Source organism: Magallana gigas, chromosome 3 (assembly GCF_963853765.1).
Source record: "Magallana gigas chromosome 3, xbMagGiga1.1, whole genome shotgun sequence".
Lineage (NCBI taxonomy): Eukaryota > Metazoa > Mollusca > Bivalvia > Ostreida > Ostreidae > Magallana > Magallana gigas.
In genome coordinates, this window is record NC_088855.1 from 45,741,449 (window position 1) to 45,752,081 (window position 10,633).

At 33.9% G+C, this 10,633-nt stretch overlaps 1 long non-coding RNA gene across 1 annotated transcript; it reads right to left on the reverse strand.

The window, feature by feature from the left end:
* Nucleotides 1-6,502: 6,502 nt before the first annotated feature.
* LOC136274017 (uncharacterized) lies at nt 6,503-10,361 on the reverse strand. The gene is made up of 2 exons (XR_010712274.1): nt 9,068-10,361; nt 6,503-6,799 (listed from the first exon to the last, which is right to left on the reverse strand). It is a non-coding gene; the product is annotated as an uncharacterized lncRNA (long non-coding RNA).
* Between the last annotated feature and the right edge of the window lie 272 nt (nt 10,362-10,633).

The window sequence follows — 10,633 nt, forward strand, 5'->3', positions numbered from 1 at the left end:
CAAATTTCAAACAAATATAATAAAAAATAAAAAAGTCGAAAAATTCAATTTTTGAAATTTCCTTCCGGTTACGACCGGAAGTGACGGGGGACATTCTCTATACCGAGGTGCACCAGAAAAACGGTAGTTCTATCATCTCTGAAAATTTCAGTCCTCTATCTTTACTCGTTTTTGAGAAACCCGACCGACAAAATTGGCTTTTAAAAATCGTAAAACAACGATAACTTCCGACCGGAAGTAAATTTTTAAAAATTGTCGCGGCGGTACAAACTTCAGATGACGTGGCATCAATCCTGAAAATTTGACCCAAATCGAGCGGGCCATCTCCGATAAATCGCCTGCACAAAATTTGTAAGAAGAAAAAAAAAGAATAATAAGAAAAGTGAAAAAGAAACATTACAATAATAGAAGGGTCTTCCGCTGAAGACGGAAGACCCTAATAAGAAAAGTAAAAAAGAAACATTACAATAATAGAAGGGTCTTCCGCTGAAGACGGAAGACCCTAACTAGACACGATCTCGTTGCGAGCAACGAGGAGGTCTTCCGTTCGATTTTTAGAATGAAATATGACATCATCGACTTTGATTTTCGACAGCAAACATGTTATGGAAAAGGAGTGAAGTACTAATGCTTTATTGTATTGTTTTTGTATAAGTTCTCTTGCTTTTTTAACCTAATCTAGCTTTAATAACCTTTTACAAAATGGCTCTCATTACAGGGCTATAGATAAAAGATTTTAGAGCTCTTTGATCCCCTAATTTAAGGGGCAAGTCCCTTTTTCTTGGATTCAAATGAAAAGACATTTAATTCTGAACACATTTTGTCAGCAAGTGTTTAGAAAATTGTTGGCCCCTAAAAACCCTTAATTACGTAACACATGATAAAATCATTACATTGCTTGAATATATAACTATAAGATAAACACATTTGCTTCTAGAACATTTCACAAAATATTTCTCAGTAAAGGGCTACAGATTAAAGACTTTAGAGCCCTTTGGTTCCCTTTTATTAGGGGCCAGCCCCTTTTTCTTGATATGGAATGAAAGGTCATTAAATTCTAAACAAATTTTGTTCAACACATGTTTAGTAATTCGTTACCGTTTTGGAGATAGATGAGAAAGAAGGTTTTAGGGGCCGGTCCCTTATCTCCTTTTAGGGGCCGTTCAACGAAATTTTGACGGTTGCAATTTGTTGAGAACATCATTTTGAACAACTTTTCTTTTATACTGCATTACAAAATATTTTACCTTTCTGAGATAAGGGTGATCAAATTCTTTGACTTTTGGCCCCTAAAAACCCTTAATTACGTAACACATGATAAAATCATTACATTGCTTGAATACAGAACTATAAGATAAACACATTTGCTTCTATAATATTTCACAAAATATCTCTCAGTAAAGGGCTACAGATTAAAGATTTTAGAGACCTTTGGTCCCCTAATTTGAGGATCCAGCCCCTTTTTCTTGATATCAAATAAAAGGTCATTTAATTCTACACACATTTTGTTCAACAAGTGTTTAGAATTTCGTTACCGTTTTGGAGATATATGAGAAAGAAGGTTTTAGGGGCCGGTCCCTTATCTTCTTTTAGGGGCCGTTCAACGAAATTTTGACGGTTGCAATTTGTTGAGAACATCATTTTGAACAACTTTTCTTTTATATTGCATTACAAAATATTTTTCCTTTCTGAGATATGGGTGATCAAATTTTTCGATTTTTGGCCCCTAAAAACCCTTAATTACTTAACACATGATAACATCATTACATTGCTTGAATACATAACTGTGAGATAATCATATTTGCTTCTATAATCTATTACAAAATATCCCTCGGTGAAGAGCTATGGGTAAAAGACTTTAGAGCCTTCTAGGTCCCTAATTTTAGGGGCCAGCCCCTTTTTCCTGATATCAGCCGAAAGGTCTTGTAAATATAAGCCTTTTTTACATTAAATATTTTAATAAAATATTTTCCAGAAAAAAGATACAGTGAGAAAAGCACAAAAATTTACGACGCTTTTTTAATGTCAATTTTCGAGCCCTAGCGAGCTTTGGCGCCAGAAGTGCTAAACTTACAAAACAACAACCATGCAAAACTTCAATCTTTCCTTTACCAACCGTAGAAATTTGAGCTTAATATCTCTTATACTTTAGGAGAACGACAGAAGACAAAATACCCATATAAAAATTAGAAAAATCTCAATATCTCAAAAACGGATGTGACGTCATCAACACAAAATTTTTTTAATCAGGTTCAGACCAATATCTATCATATCTGAAACTTTCATTGAGATCGGCCGAGCCGTTTCTGAGAAATCGCGTGCACAAAAATAGGAAGAAAAAAAATAGTAATAACTTGATTCGATCTCGTTGCGAGCAACGAGTGGGTCTTCCGTTCGATTTTTGAATAGATTAGATTAAATTTATCAATTCAAAGATAAAATCGTAGATCTAAGCGAAAAATAGAGAAAAATAATTTGCGGCACTCGGGGCTTGAACCCGGGTCGCCTGGGCCATGTCCACGACTATATCGACTGAGCTACTCGGACTCTCGCTTCAGAAGTTTGACGTTTAATTTCTCGAGAATGCCTTAATCGATTTTAAAACAAAATACATATTCTGAATCAGTAAGGGGGTCACTATAAGGTATAAAAATTTCAAAGAAAAATATCAAAAAATAAAAAAGTCGAAAAATTCAATTTTTCAAAATTCCTTCCGGTGACGACCGGAAGTGACGGCGGTCATTCTCATGACCGAGGTGCACCAGGAAATCGATAGATCTATCATCTCTAAAATTCTCAGCTCTGTATCTTTGCTCGTTTTTGAAAAACCTGACAGACAAAATTGACTTTTTAAAATCGTAAACGGACGATAACTTCCGACCGGAAGTGTATTTTCAAAAATGGTTAACAAACAATAAACTTCAGATAAATTCGCGTTAATGTCGAAAATTTGAATGAAATCGGTTGAGCCATCTCTGAGAAATCGTCTGCACAAAATCGGTAAGAAAAAAAAAGAATAATAACTAGAGCAAAGCTCGTTGCAAAGCAACGAGTGGGTTTTCCGCTAATGTCGAAAGCAACGCTAGAAGTACGTCTAAGAAGCAGAGTTCTTAATCTAGTAACAAAGAAACTTAAGTACAAAAAGATAAAAAAAAATCGAATGATTCTTGGTACAACTTAACATGACCCGAATGTTTTTAAGTACGACTTAAACAAAAACCCTTAACCATTTCAAGAACGACTTAACAAAAAAACCAATGTGTTTAAGTACGACTTAACAAATTTGACTTCATTTTAGGTACAAGTTTACTTTACCTTGAACTAACATCTTTTTTCTTAACCCAGAATGCAAAATTAAAATTTATGTAAAAAATCAATTTTGTTTAAAACATAATTCTGGGCAACTTTTCCTCTTCACTGCTTTTCAAAAGGTTGACCTTTCGTACTGTGTGCTCGTTGCGTCATTAATTGTCAGAAACTTATCGATGTTAAGTTTACTTTACTGTACTTCTGTGAATATTTTCTATGTAAAATTACTATGAACCAGACAACATTGAAATGGTGAACATTTCAAAGGGCCCCGCTTATGTTATTTTAGAGAATTCTGCTTTGGCCTTGACCTATAACTTGAAATTTTTCCAGCTGGCATAGAACTTTTAATTCAATTTCATTCCCCCTAACATACATGCATTTTTGTTCAATCTGACCAAGATTAAGCATATTTGGAAAATAATCTACTATTTAAAACTAATTTTAAAAAGATCTGCTATGACCTTCACATTGACAGACTTGGTTCAAGGTCACTGCACGCCATTAACCAATAAACTCTGTAAAGGTAAAATATTAGCCAAATAGGGGCTAAAAGGAGAGTATATCTATGCTCTTAAAATATGGATGTTTGTGTGATCTGATATGACCTTGACTCTTCATCTACAAATATCATTCGAGGTCATTGCATATATTTTGAACAAAGGCATCATGTGGGTAAAGTATGAGGCTGAATGGAGCAAAGGGAGAGAAGATATACTCCGGACAAGGATTTTTAAAAATATAATTCTGATATGACCTTCACAGTTTCTTTTCACTGAAAATAGGTTCAAGGTCACTACACACCCTTTCCTCAAAAGCTCTGCTTATGTGAAGTCTGAGCCAAATAGGGGTTAGTAGAAATTATATATGCTCTCAAAAAACGATTTTTGCATGATCCGATATGATCTTCACCCGTTACCTAGAAATTTCATGCAAGGTCACTGCACATCGTTTAACCATAGAGACACTCTGTGAGTATTAGCCAGATTGGACCAAAGGGAAAAAAGATATGCCCCAGACAAGGATTTTATATATATAATTCTGCTATGACCTTAACCTTATACCTAAAAACATGGTTCAAGGTCACTGCACATCCTTCAACCAAAGGAACCCTGTGGATGAGGTATGAGCCAGATTGGGCCAAGGGGAGAGAAGCTATGCTCCTGTCAAGCCATCTCGGATGGACAGACCGACAAATTGATCACTAGAAGGCGCCCGCATAAACATGCCTTTTTATCTAAAATAGTATCCATGCTATCTGCCCATGGTGAATAGTCATCAAAACCATTCATTAGCAGAATTTGATTTCCCTCCTTTTTAAGGTGGTATGGGACATCTGTAGATATTAATGTGGATTAAAGTACTATATAATTGAAAACTTTTCACCGGTTTAGAATTTTCAAATTTTACAATATTTAACCAAAAAATAGCTTTTAAAAATATTTGAAAAGGTAAAAATTGTAAAAACCCCAGCGGGATTCGAACTCATGACTTACAGGTTCCTAGTAAACCCTCTAACCCACTGTGCTAAGGAGTTAGGTGACCATTTTTGAGAAGAAACTACATGTACTTATATAATTACACTTTATTTTATTGTTTATTTCGATAAACAATACGTCACAACATGGAAGTGTCCCATATCACCTTAAACTCGGAACACCTCTGACCTAATAAGATCGCCGCATTAAATACAAAGTTTGATTTAACTCTAATTTGTTTATCATCAAGAAATTCTGCATCGCTGACAAATAAAGTTTTCTTCTGTATAATGAAATGCCAATTAACTGACTATTCGGACAATAGCAAGTTTATTGTCCCATTCCACAGCTACTATTTCCCTTAGCTTTGCCTCATTAAATATTTGCTGTCTTGGGGGACAATAAACTTGCTATTGTCCTCATACCCAGTAAATACTAAATAGGCATATAATATCCCATCCACCTACATTTCATGTTATATAACCTCCCGTTTGTAACCTTCAATTTCACTGTAAAGTCAACATATCTGTCATAGCCGCAAGTTTCACAATTTATTTCTGCTTCTCATGTACTTAAAATTAGGGGCCTTAATATTGCTTACCAATTCCAACAAGAGACATCCCTCTAACTATTGGTAATCATTAAAATTCATTTCATGAATCTACGCAACAATGATAAACCTTCAAGTACAGTCACTCTCAATTTTACAAAAATATTGACGGTACTTTATCCGAGACTATTCCTTGTATCTTTAACTTAGTACACTAACATTTTTATGAAAAGACGGTATGTCTTAGAATAAGAAAGCTAATGCAATTCTGAGAAAAAAAATACCACATATTGCCAATTCCATTGAGGTTTAATAAAAATATGGCCATTTAAGTGAACCCACCATTTCCAATTTCCTTTAGTAAACACAGATTTACAGGGTTCTCCATAGTAAAACATCTTTATCTGACCTTTTAGAGGTCAACTTTTGTTCAACCACCTTTAAAAAGAAACCTTATTCAATACAACATATGTCTACATGATATAATCATGATAAAAGCTTCACATCACTTAGAAATACCCTTACATGTATACCCCCCACCCCGCAATCTTTTGATTTTCATAAAAAGTCATGGTTTGAAATGTTTTACCTAATTTTATGAAACATGTGGCAATTTCCTTGAGTCATTTCTCACACATATTTGAAAACAATCATCAATGATTCTAAAATGTGATCTTTATTTGTTTATTGTATGATTTGTACCATTTTAATTAACAAATAGACAGCTGTCCTGCTTGTGATTTCTTGTTTTCATGAAAAAAGTAAGCTAACAATCATATTTAGTGAATATCTAATCTATTCTGATTTCTAGTCTTCTTCTAACCATGCTAAAACAGTAAGTTACAACCTACAAGTTAGACATCTGCCTTAAATTAGAATTAAATTCAAACACACCCAGGTAGCTGGAGACAGAGTTGATTTCAATGAAAAATGTTCAAATTTGACATGTTTTTCTACTTTTTTATGCATATATACCTTAGAAAGGTAGAAATAGGTTGTTTCTTGTTCATTTCAAAAGTAATTATCATAGCAGATGTTATTTCAAAGTCAAATGTACATTTACATATCCTACATGTAATCTTAATGACAATTAAATAGAGGGGGGGGGGTTTCAATTATGTAAACACATCTAAATATCTTTATGAAATAAAAAATAAAGGAAACATAATTGTATACTTTTATTGAAAAACAAATTTTCACAGCAATTATGAATTTCTTTAAACAGCCTTAATTTTGTTTTCATAATTTCTTATCAAACACAAACCACAACATGGCATGATGCTTTCTTCAAGTTCCATTATTGTTCATGCATTATCGGATTTAATTTGAATTACCAGTAAATAGTCTGTAGAACACAAGGAATATGCATGTGGATAGAGGTGACAGGTTAATCTCAGGAGCTGACCCACAAGAATCAACAGGTACCGGTAAAAGCCATGTGGTAACAAGAGTCTGTTTTGAGCTGAAATAAATAAAAAAAATAATTAGCTGTGTTTACATACATGTACTAGTAATAGCTGTGTTTACATTAACATATGCATAGTATTTCTGTAAAAAATACACTGACCATGCAGTGTAATAAGTATGACATATCCCAATACATGACATAACATTTAGGCAGTACAAGATCAAAAATTTGCATATCAAGTCATGATATAATATTAAAAAATTTTCATAGGTATAAACACTTATCAAATTGAGAAAGAGAGAGAGTTTGAGAGAGAGAGAGTTTATTACCATACTTGTAGTGCAACAGTCAATATTTCAATTCGTAAATTACAAACGAATATTACCCACCGAACAGCGTCAAAGTACATGTACTGGTATTAGCTTCTGGTATACCATTTTTTATCAATTCTACTGTGTATTTTTTGTTTGCAAATAAATTTAGCGAGGGTTTTTGTTTATTTTCTTATAAATTACATGTTTTAAAAACAATACTACGTGTAATAAGCATAAAACATGTATGAGTAAACTTAATGAAGAATTTTTAATAGATTATTTTTCAAAGAATGTGGTACATTACATGTATGTCAATCTTTATAAAACTAGCGTATATTTCGTGCGCCATAAATTGCAAGTTTTTTGTAAATATCATTTACTTGCATGATAGGTATATATGGTCTAACCAAAATTTTCTTCATAAAGCTACAGCTGTATGTACCACATATATGTTTTGTCACAAGTATACATTTTAAAAAAAAATACCCAAATTCCAACAGTTTAAATAAACTCAACTCATTCTCTGATAAGTTCATTGTGTTTTGTGCGTGCATATCTTATTTGTCTGCTGCAACAGCAGCCAATCAGCGGTAAGCTGAATCCACAAAAAGAAAGTTTGTGTTTTAGGAGCGGGTAAATTGTTTATACGACACTGTCAAGAAAACCACACCAAATAATAACAAGAAACATAAATATTCACTTAAATGTATTCTGTTGTAAAGTAAAGGTTTTTAACACTTATTGCATCTTGCAAAACATGTGATAACCTTAATCATCTGTGACAGTTATATATCTGATATACATGTATATGTAAAAGATGGGAGAAATAACGACGGAACAAAGTGGGATTCGAACCTGGCCCTCTGAATCTCTAGTCAAGTGCTCTACCAACTGAGCTACATGTATCTGGCACCGGTATTCAAACCAGTCTGACCGTCACATTCCTCCCCCTTAAATGATCTTCACCCTCGAAGATCATCCCTGGCAGGATCGAGTTAACCTGTTAGTTCCAGGGGTTGGTCACAACACCAATATTGTAACAGGATGGGAGAAATAATGAAGGGATTTGAACCTGGGCCCCCTGAATCTCTAGTCAGGTGCTCTACCAACTGAGCTATCTGGCACTGGTATTCAAACCGGTCTGATCGTCACATATATAAAGAATTATTTTAAACAATGTTGTTCAATTAAAAATAACACTCCCAACCTTCAGTTTTTTTCTGTAATTAATCAATATTTGCGTGCCATCAGTTCTCGCCGAGTACCATTTCTCACCAGTGCATTGTTACGTCATTTTATCAACATATAAAATTATATACGAAAATATGATGTAACAGTGCACCAGCGAGAAATGGTCCTCGGCGAGAACTGCTCGCACGCCAGTACTGCCAGTAGTCAGATTAAAAAAAGAGAATAAAAAATAACATTTAAAACATTATAACAAGGACAATTTAAGTACACATCATAACTGCTAAACAAGAAAAATTATGTGAACTGGTAGAATGGTAGGCATAGTTCTAACTTGTAACCTACATGTACAAGTACATGTACCGGGTACCCGTTGGTCTGCTATACCTCTTTAATGATACAATGATCGGCATCATAAAGATATTAAAGTCATGTTTTAACTCTGAAGTCTGAAGTATACAATTTTATTTACTTGAAGTTATGTGTACAGGGTATTCATGACTACATTTGGAGTCCTCTGCACAAGAATATATGATATGTTTCTAATTAGACCCTGCTTTGAATTTTGAGTTGAAAATTCACAATCTGTTATTTTTTTCAATAGATAAATTCAGTTACCCTTTCCAGTCCCCCATGAACCTCGAGCGAGTCTAAACACCCATGAAACATGTAAAAATTACACGTTAGTAAACAAACACCCACACCATAACAAAAACATCTAACAGTGTGCACGTACTTACATGTACTGTGATGTACATCTATACTATATACTAAATTTTAACCAGTTAACAAGAAACTTTAAAAGGAGTAAAAGCCTCACCTTCTTCAGTAACATCCACATAAATCACACACTTTAATGTCCATCTTTTCTCCTTTATTACTCGTAGCTTATCAACGGCTGATCGTCGACAGAAGTGTGGCTGTCAGAATTTCCTCGTAAACGATTCACACGAGAAAAATATCCTCCTTAAACCAATATGTAGTATTGTTCCCTGTGCATGTTCATATGTTTCACAGCAAATTGAAAATGCATGTGTACACCGAAAGAATACACAACTTCTCTTCTGCATTACGGCTCTCTCTTTTCTACAATGCCGTTCGTTACTGTTTACATTCGGCGCGCGCGCGCGGGGGTCACAAACAGGGGCGCCCCGACAAATAGTTGCACATAGAACGTTTAAATAATGTGTGTTCATTGAATTCATAAATGATATAGATGAAAAAAATGAAATTGAATCACAACAATTTATCTAAGACGCAACACAACGTAATGCAGTAAATGCCTGGGCCTTAATGTGGCATTTGTTCGCTTGTGTGTCTATGTAGACATATTAACTCGTTCATGTACGATTCTCACATATTTGTTTTATGAAATTTAAAAAAAAATATAGGACAGAACTTGTTTAATTTGATACCAAATGACATTATTTAATATATTAACAATAACTAAATTAATTTTTTTTCATAAAATGATAACGATTTTTGCTATCAGAAAAATACGTGTATGAGCTGCTGACCCCTAATTATAGGGGCCAGCCCTTTTTTCTTAATTTTAAATGAAAGCTCTCGTTATTCTAAACAACTTTTGTTCTATATGTATTAACAAAATATTTTTAGTTTAAAGGTTATAATACAAAAAGCAACAAAATTTCAGCCCCGAAAAAATCTTAAACTTTGGCGACAAATAGCTCAAAAACTAACAAAGAAATTACCAAAATTTTCATGCCAGCAAAATTATAAAATGTTACCGACAATTTCGCCAAATTTCATGCATCTATCATCTGTAGTTCCCGAGATCAACTCTGGACAAAAGACCCCCCAATTTTCAATTAAAGGGCAATAACTCATAACCGGAAGTAAATTTTAAAAATTTGAAAAAAACGTCTAGAGATATTAATATTATCTACATACCCTGAAAGTTTCATAGCAATCAGACAAAAAATTTTCGAGAAATCTCGTGCACAAAATTTGCGGGAAAAAAAAAAAAATAATAATAAGAAACAGTAGAATAACAGAAGGGTTTTCCGTTGAAAAACGGAAAACCCTAATAAGAAAAGTGAAAAAGAAACAATAGAATAATAGAAGGGTCTTCCGCTGAAGACGGAAGACCCTAATAAGAATAGGGAAAAAGAAACAAAGCAATAACAATAAGGTCTTCCGTTGGAAACGGAAGACCTTAATAAGAAAAGTGAAAAAGAAACAATAGAATAATAGAAGGGTCTTCCGCTGAAGACGGAACACCCTAATAAGAAAAAAAAGAAACCGTAGAAAAACAAAAGGGTCTTCCGTTGGAAACGGAAGACCCTAATGAAAAAGAAACAATAGAATAACAAGAGGGTCTTCCGTTGAAAACGGAAGACCCTAAAAATTCGGGGGGGGGGGGGGG